At 45.0% G+C, this 24,888-nt stretch overlaps 1 long non-coding RNA gene across 2 annotated transcripts; it reads right to left on the reverse strand.

The window, feature by feature from the left end:
• Positions 1-2,410: 2,410 nt before the first annotated feature.
• LOC140384874 (uncharacterized) lies at positions 2,411-23,249 on the reverse strand. Of its 2 annotated transcripts, none has more exons than XR_011933186.1 (5): positions 23,217-23,249; positions 10,327-10,356; positions 5,813-5,842; positions 3,555-3,584; positions 2,411-2,458 (listed from the first exon to the last, which is right to left on the reverse strand). It is a non-coding gene; the product is annotated as an uncharacterized lncRNA (long non-coding RNA). The 2 variants fall into 2 exon arrangements; XR_011933185.1 differs by lacking the exon at positions 23,217-23,249 and adding an exon at positions 13,295-13,327.
• Between the last annotated feature and the right edge of the window lie 1,639 nt (positions 23,250-24,888).

A 24,888-nucleotide genomic window follows, 5' to 3' on the forward strand; every position in this document is an offset into this window, starting at 1 on the left:
TTGGTCCTGCGATACACAATGAAGCATGCATAGTTAGACACGCAGGCAGTGATCAGGTGATCTGGGGGAGGGGGGGATATGGGGAAGGGGGGATATGGGGGAGGGGGGGATATGGGGGAGGGGGAATATGGGGTAGGGTGATATGGGGGAGGGAGGATATGGGGGAGGGGGGATATGGGGGAGGGGGGATATGGGGGAGGGGGGATATGGGGGAGGGGGGATATGGGGGAGGGGGGATATGGGGGAGGGGGGATATGGGGGAGGGGGGATATGGGGGAGGGAGGATATGGGGGAGGGGGGATATGGGGGAGGCTCACCCTGCCTGCTCTGACAAGGTCGTTCACCTTCTTGTGGCACTGGGTGCCTGTCCGTGGTGTCAGGGCCACAGCGGTGACGGCCTCTGCCACTTCCCTCCACAGACGCCGGCTGTGGCGTGGGGCAACTCTGCGGCCGTGCCTGGGATACAGGGCGTCCCTCCTCTGCTCCACTGCGTCCAGGAGCGCCTCCACATCCCGTGACTCGAACCTCAGGGCTGAGCGGCGGCCAGCCAGCCAGTTGGGTATTCCGGTCGGGTGTTCCGGTCGGGTGGGGGGGGGGAGCAGCGCGGCCTTATGAGCCGTCACGCCGTGTGGCGCGTATGACGCTGCACGGCATCAACCACGTGCACAAGCGTGGATCCCGTTACGTCGCTGCTAGCCCATTTCGGGCCGGAGACTTTCGACCCATTTTTCCGACGTGACGCAAGTCGGATTTGCGCCGTTTTTCCGAGCCGATCGGTGGACATTGCGCCGATAACGGAGAATTTCGCCCTAGTTTTTTGATCCATTTCTGCTCATCAGAGTTGTCACTCATACTCTGATGGTTTCTGTGATCAAGGAACCGGGAGTTAAAGTGAAGAATGATGCTGTGGGAATAGGGGAGGGTGTTGGTTTTACCGTAAAGGCTCTCACTTTTCCATTTATAGCGTAGTTGGAAAACCAAGGAAAGGGGGCATTAGTCTGTGAATAGGAAAGCGATTGATAGTGGCTGAGCAGAGTGCCTGATTAATAAATGCATTCTCTTTTATTGTTGTCTGCACTTGCGAGCCAACACCCATTTTTGTATGGTGTATGTTGATGTCCCTTCTCAGGGACTGTCAGTTGCAGCTACCAGATAAGTGGATAGACTGGGGTACGGTGTTATTCAGGCAACGAATACTATTGAAGAATTGGAGCCTGTTTAGCCTATTTGTTGTTCCCAACAGTTCAGTGACCATTTGTGCACTAAATCCAGGAAATTCATCATGTTGGGTATGCAAAGCACACAAAAATATTTCCTTCATCCTGGGAATCCTGACTGCTGCAGAATAGGAACCTACCATATTAATATTGATCTGACTACAGTCTTCTTTTGTTACATTGTTGAGATTGAGCTGGGAAAAAATCTTCCTCTGTGCAACATAATCTGATATGATTTTACGAATTTGCCTCATTTGGATAAAGTAAAATTAAAATATTCCTTACTTGGCAAAGTGCCTCCAACTGGACTTTCACCTGAAAGACATAATTTGAAACAAATCGATCAATTGAATGACAAATGTTCAACATTACAACGATGAATTTATGTCTCAAGTATCACTGGAGATGAAATGCTAAGAATGGGAATGCTAAATGATGATTCCATCAACTTTTAATGAAATTAGCATGTTGTCAGGTGGCGATGAAAAGATTCAGCCCTGTGTCTCCGGCTGACAATGACCGTAACGCTTTAAATTAATACATTCCCATTGGTGTTTCAATCTAAAACTCCAGGCCAATATATGAGGCTTTTTAAACCATCTTCATTCTGAAGACATTGCTGAATGCATATTGTCAATATCATACCTGTTGTCAAAGTTGATGGGATTGTTGTTGCTGAAAGGCAAGTAACTCAAGATGTAAGTTGGGAAAATATAACATTTTCAGTTGAAGATCTCCCTAGTCAAGTCAACAGACGAGATTTTATAACCACAAATTTTAGACTCGTTGGGTGGAAGCTGGAAAATAGCCCAGGAGAGTTGGTCAATCACAGTAAAGACGTTTAGTGTTTAGGACTGGCTTTTAGGCCCAGATTCCAAAAGAACAACCTTCTTTTGAATTGAAAATCTCGACTTTGCAGTTAGGTGCATCCTCGGGAAAATCTAGGTTGTTTGCATGAGGTCATGACTTGGCCAGACTACCCGAACTGGCGCTGGAGTGTGGAGATTAGGGGATTTTCACAGTACTTCATTTCAGTGTTAAGCCAACTTGTGACACGAATAAAAATTGTTACCACAATAACATCCTGTTTACCCGCCCACCCAATTACTATTTAGGACCCCCCTCAATCCTGTTGGAAGCGAAGCCAATATAAATAAAAACATGAACTAGATTATAAACCTTGTCTACTTTACCTTTTGTTGAAGATGGTCTTGGAAAATAAGGCTGGCTGCTTATTCCTCCTGGAATTAAAAAAGAAAATGAACAAATAAGTCTTCTCTGGTGCTCGAAGAACTCTCAATCATTCACTCTCACGAATTAGAGGTCTGCAGACTTCACGCCCCAATATCATGATCATGTCCTTCTTGTTTTCTACCTCTAACATAACCGGATGGTTATTGAAGTTGGTGTGCTTAACACATGAAAAGATTGATTTGAAGGTGCGAGTGTATTAAAATCTTGGACAAATAAGTCGACACAATTGTGTTGTGAGTGTCAAGCCTGATGCACGGCCCCCGATGGGACAAGTTCCCGAACGTGCATTTGACCCATGGTCTGAGCGATCGGGAACCCGGCGTGGCGGCTGCGGGCTGTGTCCAGCACCACCACAGTCGGGCGGGGGCCGTGCTGTTGGCCGTTGGGGCTGAGGCGAGGACTGGGGGGACTGGTGGGGAGGTGGCCCGGAGTGTAGGAGATGTCCTGTGTGGCATATCTAGCAGGCCGGGTGCACGCACGGCTGGAGCAATGTTGTACGGTGCGACAGCTGCAGGTCGTCGCCGTGCGCATACACGGCCACGGACCCAGCAATTCTCCACCCGTTTTTGCCGTGGAGGCTAGGCGTTTTACATGGCGCGGCTGCAAGCCCCTCCCCGGCCGGAGGATCGGTGCTGGGGCATCATCGATTTTTTTTGATGTAAAATGCCACGGATCCTCCTGACATAGCGTGAATATCGGAGAATGCAGCCGCTGGTGTCTGAAATTTGTACTGGATATGCTGAGTGGACTGACTCTGGTTTCCTCATTGGTGTTCAGGGAGTTTGATTATTTGGATTTGCCCATATACACTGGGATGATAATACTTGCTCATTTCAATCACTGCTGTTGACATTTCACAATTCACTCAATCACACATGGGGTGGTGAGGTATGGTGTTGATCTACTTTTTGTGGGCAGCACATTTCTGCTCACTTTTATTCTGGTGGATATTGTTTCAATTTTCGAATTATTTGTACATTAATAGTTGATACACTCAATGATGCAGCCACTGGTGAGGTTACAGTTAGTGCAGATGTGGAAAATACTTATGACTTTGTTGACGCGATGTGGTTAAGTTGATACCTGTTGTTGAAGTTGCTCCTGTTGTTGACTCTGGAAGGATACAATTGATGAATTAAGTGTTGAGAATACAAAATGATCTTGTTATCAGAGAATGTTCCATGGGACGGGATTCTCCGTTATCCGACGGCAAAATCGGAAAACGGGAGAATAGCATCCGACGCCAAAATTGCTGCAGGCGCCCATTTGATGCATTTCTCTGTCACCACAGAAACGGCGTCAATGCGTTTCACTCCGCACATACAGTAGATACCGTTAGCATATCATTAGCGGGCCCGACCCAGCATTGTCCAGGGCCACAACGAATCTCCGCCTACGATGGGCTGAGGTCCCGAAGGCGTGGTTCACTTGTGCTTTAAGAAAATCAGGAGACCGGCGTCGTGGCTAGTGAGGGAGACAGAGATGAGGTCAGACATGGATAGGAGTGACTGCAGGTTGCTGGCCCGGATTTTGCCCCTGCTTTCTGGGATGGGATTCCCTGTCTGGGCAGTGAGAGAGGTTTATGGGGGAGAAAGGAGATTTGGGGGAAATGCGGGGCGGACCAGTCGCGGCCACTGTGTAGCCCAGTGGACCTGATTGGGCACAGAGGTACGCACCATACTAACAAGTTGATCTTTCACCCCCAGCAGACAATGGATATTGGGACACAACCAGGAATGTTGGTGTTCCTACTGGTGGCTGCAGCCCTGGGAGAAGCCCTGCTGCTATGCGAGTGTGAACTTCTTGAGGAGGAGGAAGCAGCAGCAGTTGCGCAGAGTGCAGCAATGGAGCGAGCAATAGAGAAGCGGGCAGCAGAGACACAGGTGGCAGCCATCCAGGTTGGAGAGCCTCATGTGTAGCAGCAGCTCCTGTCATTCGAGGACGTGCCAGATCGGCGTGCCGCCGCTGACTCTGGCTGTGCAGAGAGACAGTGCGACAGATCTGCCAGATGATGGCACACCAGCAGGGAAATGGGGGAGCTTACACACTCCCGGTGGCCATCGAGATGACGGTCGTCCTGAACATTTACGCCACGAGGTCCTTTCAGGCGCCAAGTGAGGAATTGTCTTAGATCTCACAGACCTTGGTGCACAAGTTCCAATGAAAATGGGGAAACATTCATAACCAGCTGGACGAGTCTCATGCAGGTTATTCCACCCATGCAATTTGGTCCAGGAGGCAACACTTAGTCTCCTCAATGGAGATTCCTGCACTGTGCCTCACTCAGAAGTCTATAAACGGATCATCTATTGTTCAGCGTTTAGACTGGGAACTCTGACCATGAACCTAGGTTAGAATTTGATTGTAATTAACTCCAAGCTTGTTTAAATTGCATTTATTTCAGTGTGCTTGTCTCTTTCTCAATCAGAATCCCCTATTTCCCGGTTTATACTTGAATTCCCAAAACCAAAGTTTGGATTCATATGATGAATCCCAAAACAGGTATGTGGTACAGCACACACTTATATGAATTACATGCACGCACCACAGAAACGTACAGAGTGAAAATTGTTCTTGATTCTTGCCACCTGCTGCTACCCCGATTCTCCCTGCAGGAACGTTGTACCAGCTACTCCACTCTGATCCCAGAAAAAATGCCATTGGAGACTCACTGGAGAAATTTCTGGGGCTGAGGCCTACTTTAGGCAGGTGTCCCATTTACTTTTGTTATATTACATTGTGTAATATATGTTACTCATTTGCTTCTTTCCAAGATGATCCTGTACTCGATGTTCATTTACACTCCAGGTCTCCAATTAAAGCAAATTGTTTGTTGAGTAACGTTCGCAATAAAACTGCGAGTTTGGTCTCTCTTCACTAACTCAACTAGAGATTAAATTAACAATATTAGACATATCTAAACTATGATTAACTACACCTGCACTCTGAGCTATCTCCCTCTACCTCTGTCTGCTAGTCACACCCAACATGAAGAGGAGGGAACTCGGCTTCAGCTTGTCTTTCTTCCCATCTCTAGTGCTGCCATCTAGTGGTTATCTAGCTGTTACTTCTGTATATTAACCCTTTATATGCATAGAGATATGCAGATCACTACAACTTTCAGAGATGCTGCAGGTTTTAAATTAGTGATGAAGAAATAGTTGAGTTCTGAATGAGTAATTACATGGATATTAACTGACTAATCTTCTAAATTACCCAAGTTGGACAGGTAAAAGTTGACCTCTTTGGTATAGAAATGGGAAACTCTCTTGTTCACAGGAAGAAATATTAATCCAAGATTATGGAAAACATATGTTGACAGAATGTTGTTTTTTACATACTTGTTGTTGAAGTTGATGTTGATGTTGATGCTGTAAACAAAACAGTTAATGATGTGAATATACAGAATGGAAAATCATTCCATCACTTCTCAATTCAGAATCCCAGTTGTCAAGTGAGTGGGGAACATTGATTTAATGAGGGAGTGCTGAATATATTTGGAAAAGGAAGATCGACCGTGCATGTGCAGCAAAGGTGATAGCATGTTACAAGGAATGGTTGAGAGAGGAACCATTATATCTTTACACAGCAAAGTGAATAAACATTTGAAGCAGGGGAAGGTACTGGGACCTGTATTAATATCAGAGTAATGAGGATGGATTTAGACAGCTGTTGGAAAAAGGAGCACAGAATCCAATGGGACAATTTGTGCTGATAATTTTTGACTTTAGTACAATTTCACACTTACTCAATGGAAATTTGCTGTACAAAATCAAAGGTTAATTCCGAAATATTGGGTAAAATATTTCCGATTCATGAAATACTGCTGTTGAAAATTGCAACTATGTAGACATTGGGTGGAATTTAATGCCCTCCTCCATGCTGAATTTGGTGGCAGTGCGGCATTTCATCAAGCAGCCAGAGGTGAGTTGTGAGCTCACTGCCTTCCTGCCTCTGCCCGATGAAGTCCATGGTGTGTCAGCTCCTGAATGGCCTCCTCAGCCCACCAGCAACTGAGGCACTTAAGTGGGCAATTCCACTTTGGATTTGTGGGGGTGCACTTATTGAAAGTCATACGGTGTCTGATCACTGGACTCAGGATTGGGAAGGGGGGTTCCCTTTGAGAGACATGCCGTTGCGGGCCTAATATTGGCTGACTGCTCGTCATAGAACATAGAACATGGACATTACAACCCAGTACAGGCCCTTCGGCCCTCGATGTTGCGCCGACCTGTGAAACCACTTGAAAGCCCACCTACACTATTCCCTTATCACCCATATGTCTATCCAATGACCATTTGAATGCCCTTAGTGTTGGCGAGTCCACTGCTGTTGCAGGCAGGGCATTCCTCGCCCTTACTACTCTCTGAGTAAAGAACCTACCTCTGACATCTGTCCTGTTTCTATCTCCCCTCAATTTAAAGCTATGTCCCCTCGTGCTGGACATCACCATCCAAGGAAAAAGGCTCTCACTGTCCACCCTATCCAATCCTCTGATAATCTTGGATGGCTCAATTAAGTCATTTCTTAACCTTCTTCTCTCTAACGAAAACATCCTCAAGTCCCTCAGCCTTTCCTCATAAGATCTTCCCTCCATAGCAGGCAACATTCTGGTAAATCTCCTCTGTACCCTTTCCAATGCTTCCACATCCTTCCGATAATGCGGCGACCAGAATTGCACGCAATACTCCAAATGCGGCCGCACCAGAGTTTTGTACAGCTGCAACATGACTTCATGGCTCCGAAACTCAATCCCTCTACCAATAAAAGCTAACACACCATACGCCTTCTGAACAACCCTCTCAACCTGGGTGGCAACTTTCAGGGATCTATGTACATGGACACTGAGATCTCTCTGCTCATCCACACTGCCAAGAATCTTACCGTTAGCCCAGTACTCTGTCTTCCTGTTATTCCTTCCAAAATGAATTACCTCACACTATTCTGCATTAAACTCCATTTGACACCTCTCAGCCCAGCGCTGCAGCTTATCTATGTTCCTCTGTAACTTGTAACATCCTTCCGCAGTGTCCATAACTCCACCGACTTTAGTGGCATCTGCAAATTTACTCACCCATCCTTCTACGCCCTCCTCCAGGTCATTTTGTAAAAATGACAAACAGCAGAGGTCCCAAAACAGATCCTTGTGGTACACCACTAGTAACTGGACTCCAGTCTGAACATTTCCCATCAACCACCACCCTTTGTCTTCTTCCAGCTAGCCAATTTCTGATCCAAACTGCTAAATCACCCTGAATGCCATGCCTCCGTATTTTCTGCAGTAGCCTACCGTGGGGAACCTTATCAACTGCTTTCCTGAAATCCATATACACCACATCAACTGCTTTACCCTCATCCACCTGTTTGGTCCCCTTCTCAAAGAACTCAATAAGGTTTGTGAGGCACGACCTACCCTTCACAAAACCGTGTTGACTATCTCTAATCAAATTATTCCTTTCCAGATGACTATACATCCTATCTCTAATAAACCTTTCCAAGATTTTGCCCACAACAGAAGTAAGGCTCACTGGTCTATAGTTACCGGGGTTGTCTCTACTTCCCTTCTTAAACAAGGGGACAACATTTGCTATCCTCCAGTCTTCTGGCACTATTCCTGTAGACAAGGATGACTTAAAGATCAAAGCCAAAGGCTCAGCAATCTCTCTCCCTAGCTTCCCAGAGAATCCTAGGATAAATCCCATCTGGCCCAGGGGACTTATCTATTTTCACACTTTCCAGAATTGCTAACACCTCCTCCTTATGAACCTCAAGCCCTTCTAGTCTAGTAGCCTGAATCTCAGTATTCTCCTTGACAACACTATCTTTTTCCTGTGTGAATACTGCCAAATAATATTCATTTAGCACCTCTCCTATCTCCTCGGACTCCACGCACAACTTCCCGCTACTCTCCTTGACTGGCCCTACTCTTACCCTCGTCATTCTTTTATTCCTGTCATATCTATAGAAAGCTTTAGGGTTATCCTTGATCCTACCTGCCAAAGACTTCTCATGTCCCCTCCTGGCTCTTCTTAGCTCTCTCTTTAGGTCCTTCCTAGCTACCTTGTAACTCTTAAGCGCCCTAACTGAACCTTCATGCCTCATCTTTACATAAGCCGCCTTCTTCCTCTTGACAAGTGTTTCGACTGCTTTAGTAAACCACGGATCCCTTACTTGACCACTTCCTCCCTGCTTGACAGGTCCATGTTTATCAAGGACACGCAGTAGCTGTTTCTTGAACAAGCTCCACATTTCCATTGTGCCCATCCCCTGTAGTTTTCCTCTCCATCCGATGCATCCTAAGTCTTGCCTCATCGCATTATAATTGCCTTTCCCCCAGATATAACTCTTGCCCTGTGGTATATACCTATCCCTTTCCATCACTAAAGTAAACGTGTCGAATTGTGGTCACTATCACCAAACTCCTCACCTACCTCCAAATCTAACACCTGTCCTGGTTCATTACCCAGGACCAAATCCAAAATGGCCTCGCCTCTCATTGGCCTATCTACATACTGTGTCAGGAAACCCTCCTGCACACATTGGACAAAAACGGACACATCTAAAGTACTCGAACTATAGCATTTCCAGTCAATAGTTGGAAAGTTAAAGTCCCCCATAACAACTACCCTGTTGCTTTCGCTCCTATCCAGAAGCATCTTTGCAATCCTTTCCTCTACATCTCTGGAACTTTTCAGAGGCCTATAGGAAACCCTAACAGGGTGACCTCTCCTTTCCTGTTTCTAACCTCAGCCCATGCTACCTCAGTAGACGAGTCCTCATCAAACGTCCTTTCTGCCACCGTAATACTGTCCTTGACTAACAATGCCACCCCTCCCCCTCTTTTACCACTTTCCCTGAGCTTACTGAAATATCTAAACCTCGTCACCTGCAACAACCATTCCTGTCCCTGCTGTATCCATGTCTCCAAAATAGCCACAACATCAAAGTCCCATGTACCAACCCATGCCGCAAGTTCACCCACCTTTTTCCGGATGCTTCTGGCATTGAAGAAGACACACTTTAAACCACCTTCCTGCCTGCCGGTACACTCCTGCAACTTTGAAACCTTACTCATGACCTCACTACTCTCAACCTCCTACATACTGGAGCTACAATTCAGGTGGCCAAGCCCCTGCTGAACTAGTTTAAACCCTCCCGAAATGCATTAGCAAATTTCCCCCCCAGGATATTGGTACTCCTCTGGTCCAGGTGTAGACCATCCCATTTGTAGAGGTCCCACCAACCCCAGAATGAGCCCCAATTATCCAGAAATCAGAAACCCTCCCTCCTGCACCATTCCTGTAGCCACGTGTTCAACTCCTCTCTCTCCCTATTCCTCGTCTCGCTAGCACGTGGCATGGGTAACAACCCAGGGATAATAACTCTGTTTATCCTAGATCTAAGTTTCCACCCTAGCTCCCTGAATTACTGCCTTACATCCCTATCCCTTTTCCTACCTATGTTGTTGGTACCTAAGTGGACCACGACTTGGGGCTGCTCCCCCTCCCCCTTAAGGACCCCAAGGATGAGCCATCATTACAGAGGTTGGCATTTAATGAGCACGGCCTTCTGGAACAGAGACTGTGCAGGGCACTCACCCCTTCTCAAGACGATGACCAAAACTCTCATCACCGACAATGAAGTCTTTCGAATAATTAATGCACATTCTTCTGATTAATAAAGTTATTATTTTACTAACATGAGAAGATATACTTATTAGCAATACTAAATAATCCTGTGATTTTTAATAGTGAATGCAAATTATTGAGTTCTGAAATCCACCGTCATTCTCATTGCAATGAATTTGTTGTGAGGTGAATGGGAAATCATTCAATTTATATTAGCAATTTGATACCTGTTGTTGTTGGTGCCATTGTTGTTGTTGCTGCAAAGTAAAGATTTGGAAGTTTGAGTGAGGGGAATATTGCGCAACTACATCATATTTCAGTGAGAAATGCTGATATGAGGTAAACCAAGGTACCTGCTCACAAAGACTCTACCCTGAATCAGAATCATACAGTGCAGAAGGAGGCCATTTGACCCATCAAGTCTGCACCAACCCTCTGAATGAACACTTGATCCATGTCCACCTCATGGTCAACACCACCCGATCCGCAAAAGCTAACCTGCACATTCCTGGCCACTAAGGGGTAATTTAGCAGGGCCAATTCAGCCACTCAACATATGTTTGGACTGTGGGAGGAAAGTGGAGCACCAGGAGGAAAGTCATGTGGACAGCAGTGGAGCAAGGCACCTGGCCAAAGATTACAATGAAGGTGTTAGATTTTGGTGGAAGGTGAGATGGAAGTGAGATGCAGGGAGGTGGGCTTTGGTTGGCCTCTCGAATGTGACGTTTGAGGGACAGGAGTGATGCAACAGGCACAGAGCGAGTACTCACGCAAGCTGCCCTGAGGAGGTCATTTATCGTTTTCCTGCCCCCGTCCCAGTACTGCTGGTGAGGCAGGCAACACTCACTGCCTCTGCAACCTTCCCCGACTTTGTTAACACTGGCGGGATTCAGCCTCCGGACCACCCTGGCGAAGAGGGTCTCCCTCCTCTCCTCCACCTCGTCCAGCATGCAATCGAGCTCTGATTATAAAATCATGGGGCAGATCTCCGTGAACCTATCTTCTTGGCTAAAATCAGGATGTTTTGGGAGTGGAGGGCATATAAGCAGCTCCAGCTAGTCCGAATCTCCAGCACCAATTTCAGACCTAACTAATCGGTTGTCAGGGGAATGGGATTTCCTACAAATTCTCAAGGGTAGAGTGCTGGACTTGTTGTATCTCCTGACTCGCTTCTCGAATAAAGCCACAAAAGAAATGCGAGCCAGCTATCACAATGCGAAGGTAGTCCGACGAATTTCATAAAAGATTTTCCTTCAGTAAAACAACAGTATCTGCGCGAGACACGGAACATCTCACCGGGTCATGTTTCCATTCTAATTGGCTCTGCTGTGGCCAAACTTTTATCCTCATACTGGGTAACTTTACCTGCCCTCAGCAGGAGAGCACAAATTCCAAAGATCATGGGTACACAATCATCCCCAACTGGATGCGTCACATGCAGATTATTCCACCCATGCAATTCGGTCCAGTGAGCAACACTTCGTCTCCCAAATGGAGAATCCTGCACTGTGTCTCCACCCAGAATTCAGGAAATCAATCATCTAACTTAGGTGGATGGCCCATTTGCTTTCAGAGAGGCTGCAGGGTTTAAATCAGCGATGGAGGAAGAAGTCGAGTTTCCGAATCAGTAATTACCTCGATATTAACTGAATAATCTTCTATTTTACCGGAGTTGGATAGGTAAAGGTTGACCTCTGTGGTTTAGAAATATTGCTTAGACTGCAAAGTAATATTTTAATGATGATGATCAATCTTAATTTGTGCACTTTTTAAGACTGATAAACACCATTGTTACATATTTTTAAAAATTCCTTATCTGATGTTGAAGCTGCAGTTGGTCCCAATGCTGAACGGGATACAGTTGATGATGTCAGAGTAGGAAGCATCAAAATGATCCATTTTTATCAATGGAAAATATCAATAAACAAGTAATTGAAAATCAATCCTTTCATTTTAACTGAATTAATTTTGTTCTTGATTAACCTCCAGTTATACCTCAATTCGTATTCATTTCATAAGTTATTGAATTTTTAGGTAATATTGCAAACGAAGTATCTGTATGTGTATAAAGATATTGAAGCTGGAGAAGAGAAGCAGCGTGGTAGCACAGTGGTTAGTCCTGTTGCTTCACAGCGCCAGGGAACCAGGTTTGATTCCCGGCTTGGGTCACTGTCTATGCGGAGTCTGCACGTTCTCCCTGTGTCTGCGTGGGTTTCCTCCAGGTGCTCTGGTTTCCTCCAACACGTCCCGAAAGACATGCTGTGAAGTAATTTGGACATTCTGAATTCTCCCTCTGTGTACCCGAGCAGGTGCCGGAATGTGGCAACCAGGGGCTTTTCACAGTAAGTTCATTGCAGGGTTAATGGAAGCCTACTTGTGACAACAAAGATTATTAGTTTCATTTATTAACAGCATGTAATGCAGTGAGAAGTGGCAGCTTCTGAGCTAATGTTATACTGATGGGAGCAGGATTTTCAATTGGTAGCTTCTGATGGAGAGAGTTTAGCTTTTTGATCAATTTCTGCTCATCAGAGTTGTCACTCATATTCTGCTGATTTCTGTGATCAAGGAACCGGGAGTTAAAGTGAAGAATGATGCTGTGGGAATAGGGGAGGGTGTTGGTTTCACCGAAAGGGCTCTTTCTTTTCCATTTGTAGCGTATTTGGAAAACCAATGAAAGGGGGCATTAGTCTGTGAATAGGAAAGCGATTGATAGTGGCTGAGCAGAGTGCCAGATTAATGAATGCATTCACTTTTATTGTTGTCTGCACTTGCGAGCCAACACCCATTTTTGAATGATGTATGTTGTTGTCCCTTCTCAGGGACTGTCAGTTGCAGCTTCCTGATAAGTGGATAGACTGGGGTACGGTCTTATTCAGGCAACTAATACTAAAGAAGAATTGGAGCCTGTTTAGCCTATTCGTTGATTCCAACAGTTCAGTGACCATTTGTGCACTAAATCCAGGAAATTCATCATGTTGGGTATGCAAAGCACACAAAAATATTTCCTTCATCCTGGGAATCCTGACTGCTGCAGAATAGGAACCTACCATATTAATATTGATCTGACTACAGTCTCCTTTTGTTACAGTGTTGAGATTGAGCTGGGAAAAAATCTTCCTCTGTGCAACATAATCTGATAAGATTTTACTAATTTGCCTCATTTGAATAAAGTAAAATTAAAATATTCCTTACTTGGCAAAGTGTCTCCAACTGGACTTTCACCTGAAAGACATAATTTGAAACAAATTGATCAATTGAATGACAAATGTTCAACATTACAACGATGAATTTATGTCTCAAGAATCACTGGAGATGAAATGCTAAGAATGGGAATGCTAAATGATGATTCCATCAACTTTTAATGAAATTAGCATGTTGTCAGGTGGCCATGAAAAGATTCAGCCCTGTTTCTCCTGCTAACAATAATCGTAACGCATTAAATTAATACATTCCCATTGGTGTTTCAATCTAAAACGCCAGGCCAATACATGAGGCTTTTTAAACTATCTTCATTCTGAAGACATTACTGAATGCATATTGTCAATATCATACCTGTTGTCAAAGTTGATGGGATTGTTGTTGCTGAAAGGCAAGTAACTCAAGATGTAAGTTGGGAAAATATAACATTTTCAGTTGAAGATCTCCCTTGTCAAGTCAACAGATGAGATTTTATAACCACAAATTTTAGACTCGTTGGTTGGAAGCTGGAATATAGCCCAGGAGAGTTGGCCAATCACAGTAAAGACGTTTAGTGTTTAGGACTGGCTTTTAGGCCCAGATTCCAAAAGAACAACCTTCTTTTGAATTGAAAATATCGACTTTGCAGTTAGGTGCATCCTCGGGAAAATCTAGGTTGTTTGCATGAGGTCATGACTTGGCCAGACTACCCGAACTGGCGCTGGAGTGTGGAGATTAGGAGATTTTCACAGTACTTCATTTCAGTGTTAAGCCAACTTGTGACACGAATAAAAATTGTTACCACAATAACATCCTGTTTACCCGCCCACCCAATTACTATTTATGACCCCCCTCAATCCTGTTGGAATCGAAGCCAATATAAATAAAAACATGAACAAGATTATAAACCTTGTCTACTTTACCTGTTGTTGAAGATGGTCTTGGAAAATAAGGCTGGCTGCTTATTCTTCCTGGAATTAAAAAAGAAAATGAACAAACAAGTCTTCTCTGGTGCTCGAAGAACTCTCAATCATTCACTCTCACGAATTAGAGGTCTGCAGACTTAACGCCCCAATATCATGATCATGTCCTTTTTGTTTTCCACCTCTAACATAACCGGATGGTTAATGAAGTTGGTGTGCTTAACACATGAAAAGATTGATTTGAAGGTGCGAGTGTATTAAAATCTTGGACAAATAAGTCGACACAATTGTGTTGTGAGTGTCAAGCCTGATGCACGGCCCCCGATGGGACAAGTTCCCGAACGTGCATTTGACCCATGGTCTGAGCGATCAGGAACCCGGTGTGGCGGCTGCGGACTGTGTCCAGCACCACCACAGTCGGGCGGGGGCCGCGCTGTTGGCCGGGAGGGCTGAGGCGAGGACTGGGAGGACTGTTGGGGGGTGGCCAGGAGTGTAGGAGATGTCCTGTGTGGCACTATCTGGTGGCCCCCGATGGGACAAATTCCCGAACGTGCATATGACCCATGGTCTGAGCGATGGGGAACCCGACGTGGCGGCTGTGGTCTGTGTCCAGCACCACCACAGTCGGGCGGGGGCCGTGCTGTTGGCCGGGGGGGCTGAGGCGAGGACTGGGAGGACTGGTGGGGGGTGGCCCGGAGTGTAGGAGATGTCCTGTGTGGCAATACCTGGCAGGTCGGGTGCACGCACGGCCGGAGCAATGTTGTACGACCGACCGCTGCAGGTCGTCGCCGTGCGCATACACGGCCACGGACTCGACAATTCTCCACCCGTTTTTGCCGTGGAGGCGAGGCGTTTTACACGGATCCTCCTGACATAGCCTGAAAATTGGAGAATGCAGCCCCTGGTGTCTGAAATTTGTACTGGATTTGCTGAGTGGACTGACTCTGGTTTCCTCATTGGTGTTCAGGGAGTTTGATTATTTGGATTTGCCCATAAACACTGGGATGATAATACTTGCTCATTTCAATCACTGCTGTTGACATTTCACAATTCACTCAATCACACATGGGGTGGTGAGGTATGGTGTTGATCTATTTTTTGTGGGCAGCACATTTCTGCTCACTTTTATTCTGGTGGATATTGTTTCAATTTTCTAATTATTTGTACATTAATAGTTGATACAGTCAATGATGCAGCCACTGGTGAGGTTACAGTTAGTGCAGATGTGGAAAATACTTATTACTTTGTTGACGCGATGTGGTTAAGTTGATACCTGTTGTTGAAGTTGCTCTTGTTGTTGACTCTGGAAGGATACAATTGATGATTTAAGTGTTGAGAATACAAAATGATCTTGTATCAGAGAATGTTCCATGGGACGGGATTCTCCGTTATCCGACGCCAAAATCGGAAAACGGGAGAATAGCTTCCGACGCTAAAATTGCTGCAGGCGCCCATTTGACGCAATTCTCTGCCCCCAAAGAAACGGCGTCAATGCGTTTCATTCCGCACATCCAGTAGATACCGTTTGCATATCATTAGCGGGCCCGACCCAGTATTGTCCGGGGCCTCAACGAATCTCCGCCTACGATGGGCCGAGGTCCCGAAGGCGTGGTTCACTTGTGCTTTAAGAAAATTAGGAGACCGGCGTCGTGGCTAGTGAGGGAGACAGAGACGAGGTCAGACATGGATAGGAGTGACTGCAGGTTGCTGGCCCGGATGTTGCCCCTGCTTTCTGGGATGGGGGGCCCTGTCTGGGCAGTGGGAGTGGTTTATGGGGGAGAAAGGAGATTTGGGAGGAAATGCGTGGCGGATCCCGCAGCACCAGTCGGGGCCACTGTGTAGCCCAGTGGACTTGATTGGGCACAGAGGTACGCACCATACTAACATGTTGATCTTTCACCCGCAGCAGACAATGGATATTGGGACACAACCAGGAATGTTGGTCTTCCTACTGGTGGCTGCAAACCTGGAAGAATCCCTGCTGCTATGCAAGTGTGAACTGCTTGAGGAGGAGGAAGCAGCTGCAGTTACGCAGAGTGCAGCAATGGAGCGAGCAATAGAGCAGCGGGAAGCTGAGACACAGGTGGCAGCCATCCAGGTTGGGGAGCCTCATGTGTAGCAGCAGCTCCTGTCATTCGAGGACGTGCCAGATCGGCATGCCGCCGCTGACTCTGGCTGTGCAGAGAGACAGTGCGACATATCTGCCAGATGATGGCACAACAGCAGGGAAATGGGGGAGCTTACACACTCCCGGTGGCCATCGAGACGACGGTCGTCCTGAACATTTAAGCCACAAGGTCCTTTCAGGCGCCAAGTGAGGAATTGTCTAAGATCTCACAGACTTTGGTGCACAAGTTCCAATGAAAATGGGGAAACAATCATAACCAGCTGGACCAGTCTCATGCAGGTTATTCCACCAATGCAATTTGGTCCAGGAGGCAACACTTAGTCTCCTCAATGGAGATTCCTGCACTGTGCCTCACTCAGAAGTCTATAAACGGATAATCTATTGTTCAGTGTTTAGACTGGGTACTCTGACCATGAACCTAGGTTAGAATTTGATTATTTATTTCAGTGTGCTTGTCTCTTTCTCAATCAGAATCCCCTATTTCCCGGTTTATACTTGAATTCCCAAAACCAAAGTTTGGATTCATATGATGAATCCCAAAACAGGTATGTGGAACAGCACACACTTATATGAATTACATGCACACACCACAGAAACGTACAGAGTGAAAATTGTTCTTGATTCTTGCCACCTGTTGCTACCCCGATTCTCCCTGCAGGAACGTTGTACCAGCTACTCCACTCTGATCCCAGTAAAAATGCCATTGGAGTCTCACTGGAGAAATTTCTGGGGCTGAGGCCTACTTTAGGCAGGTGTCCCATTTACTTTTGTTATATTACATTGTGTAATATATGTTACTCATTTGCTTCTTTCCAAGATGATCCTGTACTCGATGTTCATGTACATTCGAGGTCTCCAATTAAAGCAAATTGTTTGTTGAGTAACGTTCGCAAAAAAACTGCGAGTTTGGTATCTCTTCACTAACTCAACTAGAGATTAAATTAACAATATTAGACATATGATTGACTACACCTGCACTCTGAGCTATCTCTCTCTACCTCTGTCTGCTAGTCACACCCAACATGAAAAGGAGGGAAATCGGCTTGAGATTGTCTTTCTTCCCATCTCTAGTGCTGCCATCTAGTGGTTATCTAGCTGTTACTTCTGTATATTAACCCTTTATATGCATAGAGAGATGCAGATCACTACAACTTTCAGAGATGCTGCAGGTTTTAAATTAGTGATGAAGAAATACTTGAGTTCTGAATGAGTAATTACCTGGATATTAACTGATTAATCTTCTAAATTACACAAGTTGGACAGGTAAAAGTTGACCTCTTTGGTTCAGAAATGGGAAACTCTCTTGTTCACAAAAAGAAATTTTAATCCTTGATTATGGAAAACATATGTTGACAGAATGTTGTTTTTTACATACTTGTTGTTGAAGTTGACGTTGATGTTGATGCTGTAAAGAAAACAGTTAATGATGTGAATATACAGAATGGAAAATCATTCCATCACTTCTCAATTCAGAATCCCAGTTGTCAAGTGAGTGGGGAACATTGATTTAATGAGGGGGTGCTGAATATATTTGGAAAAGGAAGATCGACCGTGCATGTGCAGCAACGGTGATAGCATGTTACAAGGAATGGTTGAGAGAGGAACCATTGTATCTTTACACAGCAAAGTGAATAAACATTTGAAGCAGGGGAAGGTACTGGGACCTGTATTAATATCAGAGTAATGAGGATGGATTTAGACAGCTGTTGGAAAAAGGAGCACAGAATCCAAAGGGACAATTTGTGCTGATAATTTTTGACTTTAGTATAATTTCACACTTACTCAATGAAAATTTGCTGTACAAAATCAGAGGTTAATTCAGAAATATTGGGTCAAATGTTTCCGATTCATGAAATACTGCTGTTGAAAATTGCAACTATGTTGACATTGCGTGGAATTTAATGCCCTCCTCCGTGCTGACTTTGGTGGCAGTGCGGCATTTCATCAAGCAGCCAGAGGTGAGTTGTGAGCTCACTGCCTTCCTGCCTCTGCCCGATGAAGTCCATGGTGTGTCGGCTCCTGAATGGCCTCCTCAGCCCTCCAGCAACTGAGGCACTTAAGTGGGCAATTCCACTTTGGATTTGTAGTGATGCTCTTTATCAATGTCTGATCCTTGGACACAGGATTGGGAAGGAGTGTTCCCTTCGAGAGACACGCCCTTGTCCTTGCGGGTCGAATATTGGCTGACTGCTCGTCATGGATGGAATTTGGACCGCAAGGTTGAGCCATCATTGCAGGGGTTGGCATTTAATGAGCACGGCCTTCTGGAACAGAGACGATGCAGGGCACTCACCCCTTCTCAAGCCGATGACCAAAACTCTCATCACCAACAATAAAGTCTTTTGAATAATTAATGCACATTCTTCTGATTAATAAAGTTATTATTTTACTAACTGGTGAAGATATACTTATTACAATTATGAAATAATCATGTGATCTTTAATAGTGAGCACCAATTCTCGAGTTCTGAAATCTACTTTCATTCTCATCACAATGAATTTGTTTGAGGTCAATGGGAATTCATTCAATTTATATCAGCAAATTGATAACTGTTGTTGTTGCCATTGTTGTTGTTGCTGCAAAGTAAAGATTTGGAAGTTTGAGTTTGGGGAATATTGCGCAACTACATGATATTTCAGTGAGAAATGCTGATATGAGGTAAACCAAGGAACCTGCTCACAAAGACTCTACACTGAATCAGAATCCTACAGTGCAGAAGGAGGCCATTTGACCCATCATGTCTGCACCAACCCTCTGAATGAACACTTGATTCATGTCCACCTCACGGTCAACACCACCGGATCCACGAAACCTAACCTGCACATTCCTGGCCACTAAGGGGTAATTTAGCAGGGCCAATTCAGCCACCCAACATATGTTTGGACTGTGGGGGGAAAGCGGAAAACTAGGTGGAAAGCCATGTGGACAGCAGTGGAGCAAGGCACCTGGCCAAAGATTACAATGAAGGTGATAGATTTTGGTGGAAAGTGAGATGGAAGTGAGATGCAGGGAGGTGGGCTTTGGTTGGCCTCTAGGGGAATGAGGGTAATGTGACATTTGAGGGACAGGAGTGATGCGACGGGCACAGAGGGAGTGACTCACGCAAGCTGCCCTGAGGAGGTCATTTATCTTTTTCCTGCCCCCGTCCCAGTACTGCTGGTGAGGCAGGCAACACTCACTGCCTCTGCAACCTTCCCCGACTTTGTTAACACTGGCGGGATTCAGACTCTGGCCCACCCTGGCGAAGAGGGTCTCCCTCCTCTTCTCCACCTCGTCCAGCATGCAATTGAGCTCTGATTCTAAAATCATGGGGCAGGTCTCTGTGAATCTATCTTCTTGGTTAAAATCAGGATGTTTGGGGAGTGGAGAGCATGTAAGCAGCTCCAGCTAGTCAGAATCTCCAGCACCAATTTCAGACCCAACTAATCGGTTGTCAGGGGAATGGGATTTCCTCCAAATTCTCAAGGGTAGAGTGCTGGACTTGTTGTATCTCCTGACTCGTTTCCCTAATAAAGTCCCAAAGGAAATGCGAGCCAGCTATCATAATGCGAAGGTAGTCCGACGAATTTCATAAAAGATTTTCCTTCAGTAAAACTACTGTATCTGCGCAAGACACGGAACATCTCACCGGGTCATGTTTCCATTCTAATTGGCTCTGCTGTGGCCAAACTTTTATCCTCATACTGGGTAACTTTACCTGCCCTCAGCAGGGGAGCACAAATTCCAAAGTTCATGGGTAAACAATCATCTCCAACTGGACGAGTCCCATGCAGATTATTCCACCCATGCAATTCGGTCCAGTGAGCAACACTTTGTCTCCCAAATGGAGAATCCTGCACTGTTTCTCCACCCAGAATTCAGGAACTCAATCATCTAACTTAGGTGGGTGTCCCATTTGCTTTCAGAGAGGCTGCAGTGTTTAAATCAGCGATGGAGGAAGAAGTCGAGTTCCGAATCAGTAATTGCCTGAATATTAACTGAATAATCTTCTAATTTACCGGAGTTGGATAGGTAAAGGTTGACCTCTGTGCTTTAGAAATATTGCTTAGGCTGCAAAGTAATATTTTAATGATGATGATCAATCTTAATTTGAGCTCTTTTTAAGACTGATAAACACCATTGTTACATATGTTTTAAAATTCCATATCTGTTGTTGAAGGTGCAGTTGTTCCCAATGCTGGACGGGATACAGTTGATGATGTCAGAGTAGGAAGCATCAAAATGATCCATTTTTATCAATGGAAAATATCAATAAACAAGTTATTGAAAATCAATCCTTTCATTTTAACTGAATTAATTTTGTTCTTGATTAACCTCCAGTTATACCTCAATTCGTATTCATTTCATAAGTTATTGAATTTTTAGGTAATATTACAAACAAAGCATCTGTATGTGTATAAAAATATTGAAGCTGGAGAATATAAGCACCGTGATAGCACAGTGGTTAGTCCTGTTGCTTCACAGCGCCAGGGAACCAGGTTTGATTCCCGGCTTGGGTCACTGTCTATGCGGAGTCTGCGCGTTCTCCCTGTGTCTGCGTGGGTTTCCTCCAGGTGCTCTGGTTTCCTCCAACACGTTCCGAAAGACATGCTGTGAAGTAATTTGAACATTCTGAATTCTCCCTCTGTGTACCTGAGCAGGTGCCGGAATGTGGCGACCAGGGGCTTTTCACAGTAACTTCATTGCAGGGTTAATGGAAGCCTACTTGTGACAACAAAGATTATTAGTTTCATTTATTAACAGCATGTAATGCAGTGAGAAGTGGCAGCTTCTGAGCTAATGTTATACTGATGGGAGCAGGATTTTCAATTGGTAGCTTCTGATGGAGAGAGTTTAGCTTTTTGATCAATTTCTGCTCATCAGAGTTGTCACTCATATTCTGCTGATTTCTGTGATCAAGGAACCGGGAGTTAAAGTGAAGAATGATGCTGTGGGAATAGGGAAGAACATAAGAACATAAGAACTAGGAGCAGGAGTAGACCATCTGGCCCCTCGAGCCTGCTCCACCATTCAATGAGATCATGGCTGATCTTTTGTGGACTCAGCTCCACTTTCCGGCCCGAACACCATATCCCCGAATCCCTTTATTGTTCAAAAAACTATCTATCTTTATCTTAAAAACATTTAATGAAGGAGCCTCTACTGCTTCACTGGGCAAGGAATTCCATAGATTCACAACCCTTTGCGTGAAGAAGTTCCTCCTAAACTCAGTCCTAAATCTACTTCCCCTTATTTTGAGGCTATGCCCCCTAGTTCTGCTTTCACCCGCCAGTGGAAACAACCTGCCCACATCTATCCTATCTATTCCCTTCATAATCTTATATGTTTCTATAAGATCCCCCCTCATCCTTCTAAATTCCAACGAGTACAGTCCCAGTCTACTCAACCTCTCCTCGTAATCCAACCCCTTCAGCTCTGGGATTAACCTAGTGAATCTCCTCTGCACACCCTCCAGTGCCAGTACGTCCTTTCTCAAGTAAGGAGACCAAAACTGAACACAATACTCCAGGTGTGGGCTCACTAACACCTTTTACAATTGCAGCAGAACCTCCCTAGTCTTAAACTCCATCCCTCTAGCAATGAAGGACAAAATTCCATTTGCCTTCTTAATCACCTGTTGCACCTGAAAACCAACATTTTGCGACACATGCACTAGCACACCCAGGTCTCTCTGCACAGCAGCATGTTTTGATATTTTATCATTTAAATAATAATCCCTTTTGCTGTTACTCCTACCAAAATGGATAACCTCACATTTGTCAACATTGTATTCCATCTGCCAGACCCTAGCCCATTCACTTAGCCTATCCAAATCCCTCTGCAGACTTCCAGTATCCTCTGCACTTTTTGCTTTACCACTTATCTTAGTGTCGTCTGCAAACATGGACACATTGCCCTTGGTCCCCAACTCCAAATCATCTATGTAAATTGTGAACAGTTGTGGGCCCAACACTGATCCCTGAGGGACACCACTAGCTACTGATTGCCAACCAGAGAAACACCCATTAATCCCCACTCTTTGCTTTCTATTAATTAACCAATCCTCTATCCATGCTACTACTTTCCCCTTAATGCCATGCATCCTTATCTGATGCAAAAACCTTTTGTGTGGCACCTTGTCAAAGGCTTTCTGGAAATCCAGATATACCACTTCCATTGGATCCCCGTTATCTACCGCACTGTTAATGTCCTCAAAACATTCCACTAAATTAGTTAGGCACGACCTGCCCTTTATGAACCCATGCTGCGTCTGTCCAATGGGACAATTTCCATCCAGATGCCTCGCTATTTCTTCCTTGATGGAGGGTGGTGGTTTCACCGTAAGGGCTCTTTCTTTTCCATTTATAGCATATTTGGAAAACCAAGGATAGGGGGCATTAGTCTGTGAATAGGAAAGCGATTGATAGTGGCTGAGCAGAGTGCCAGATTAATGAATGCATTCACTTTTATTGTTGTCTGCACTTGCGAGCCAACACCCATTTTTGTATGATGTATGTTGATGTCCCTTCTCAGGGACTGTCAGTTGCAGCTACCAGATAAGTGGATAGACTGGGGTACGGTGTTATTCAGGCAACTAATACTAAAGAAGAATTGAAGCCTGTTTAGCCTATTCGTTGATTCCAACAGTTCAGTGACCATTTGTGCACTAAATCCAGGAAATTCATCATGTTGGATTTGCAAAGCACACAAAAATATTTTCTTCATCGTGGGAATCCTGACTGCTGCAGAATAGGAACCTACCATATTAATATTGATCTGACTACAGTCTTCTTTTGTTACAGTGTTGAGATTGAGCTGGGAAAAAATCTTCCTCTGTGCAACATAATCTGATAAGATTTTACTAATTTGCCTCATTTGAATAAAGTAAAATTAAAATATTCCTTACTTGGCAAAGTGCCTCCAACTGGACTTTCAGCTGAAAGACATAATTTGAACCAAATTGATCAATTGAATGACAAATGTTCAACATTACAACGATGAATTTATGTCTCAAGAATCACTGGAGATGAAATGCTAAGAATGGGAATGCTAAATGATGATTCCATCAACTTTTAATGAAATTCGCATGTTGTCAGGTGGCGATGAAAAGATTCAGCCCTGTGTCTCCTGCTAACAATGATCGTAACCCTTTAAATTAATACATTCCCATTGGTGTTTCAATCTAAAACTCCAGGCCAATATATGAGGCTTTTTAAACCGTCTTCATTCTGAAGACATTGCTGAATGCATATTGTCAATATCATACCTGTTGTCAAAGTTGATGGGATTGTTGTTGCTGAAAGGCAAGTAACTCAAGATGTAAGTTGGGAAAATATAACATTTTCAGTTGAAGATCTCCCTTGTCAAGTCAACAGATGAGATTTTATAACCACAAATTTTAGACTCGTTGGGTGGAAGCTGGAATATAGCCCAGGAGAGTTGGTCAATCACAGTAAAGACGTTTAGTGTTTAGGACTGGCTTTTAGGCCCAGATTCCAAAAGAACAACCTTCTTTTGAATTGAAAATCTCGACTTTGCAGTTAGGTGCATCCTCGGGAAAATCTAGGTTGTTTGCATGAGGTCATGACTTGGCCAGACTACCCGAACTGGCGCTGGAGTGTGGAGATTAGGAGATTTTCACAGTACTTCATTTCAGTGTTAAGCCAACTTGTGACACGAATAAAAATTGTTACCACAATAACATCCTGTTTACCCGCCCACCCAATTACTATTTAGGACCCCCCTCAATCCTGTTGGAATCGAAGCCAATATAAATAAAAATATGAACAAGATTATAAACCTTGTCTACTTTACCTGTTGTTGAAGATGGTCTTGGAAAATAAGGCTGGCTGCTTATTCCTCCTGGAATTAAAAAAGAAAATGAACAAACAAGTCTTCTCTGGTGCTCGAAGAACTCTCAATCATTCACTCTCACGAATTAGAGGTCTGCAGACTTAACGCCCCAATATCATGATCATGTCCTTTTTGTTTTCCACCTCTAACATAACCGGATGGTTATTGAAGTTGGTGTGCTTAACACATGAAAAGATTGATTTGAAGGTGCGAATGTATTAAAATCTTGGTCGAATAAGTCGACACAATTGTGTTGTGAGTGTCAAGCCTGATGCACGGCCCCCAATGGGACAAGTTCCCGAACGTGCATTTGACCCATGGTCTGAGCGATGGGGAACCCGACGTGGCGGCTGCGGTCTGTGTCCAGCACCACCACAGTCGGGCGGGAGCCGTGCTGTTGGCCGGGGGGGGCTGAGGCGAGGACTGGGAGGACTGGTGGGGGGTGGCCCGGAGTGTAGGAGATGTCCTGTGTGGCACTATCTGGCAGGTCGGGTGCACGCTCGGCCGGAGCAATGTTGTACGACGCGACCGCTGCAGGTAGTCGCCGTGCGCATACACGGCCACGGACTCGACAATTCTCCACCCGTTTTTGCCGTGGAGGCGAGGCGTTTTACACGGATCCTCCTGACATAGCCTGAAAATCAGAGAATGCAGCCCCTGGTGTCTGAAATTTGTACTGGATATGCTGAGTGGACTGACTCTGGCTTCCTCATTGGTGTTCAGGG

Source organism: Scyliorhinus torazame, chromosome 10 (assembly GCF_047496885.1).
Source record: "Scyliorhinus torazame isolate Kashiwa2021f chromosome 10, sScyTor2.1, whole genome shotgun sequence".
Lineage (NCBI taxonomy): Eukaryota > Metazoa > Chordata > Chondrichthyes > Carcharhiniformes > Scyliorhinidae > Scyliorhinus > Scyliorhinus torazame.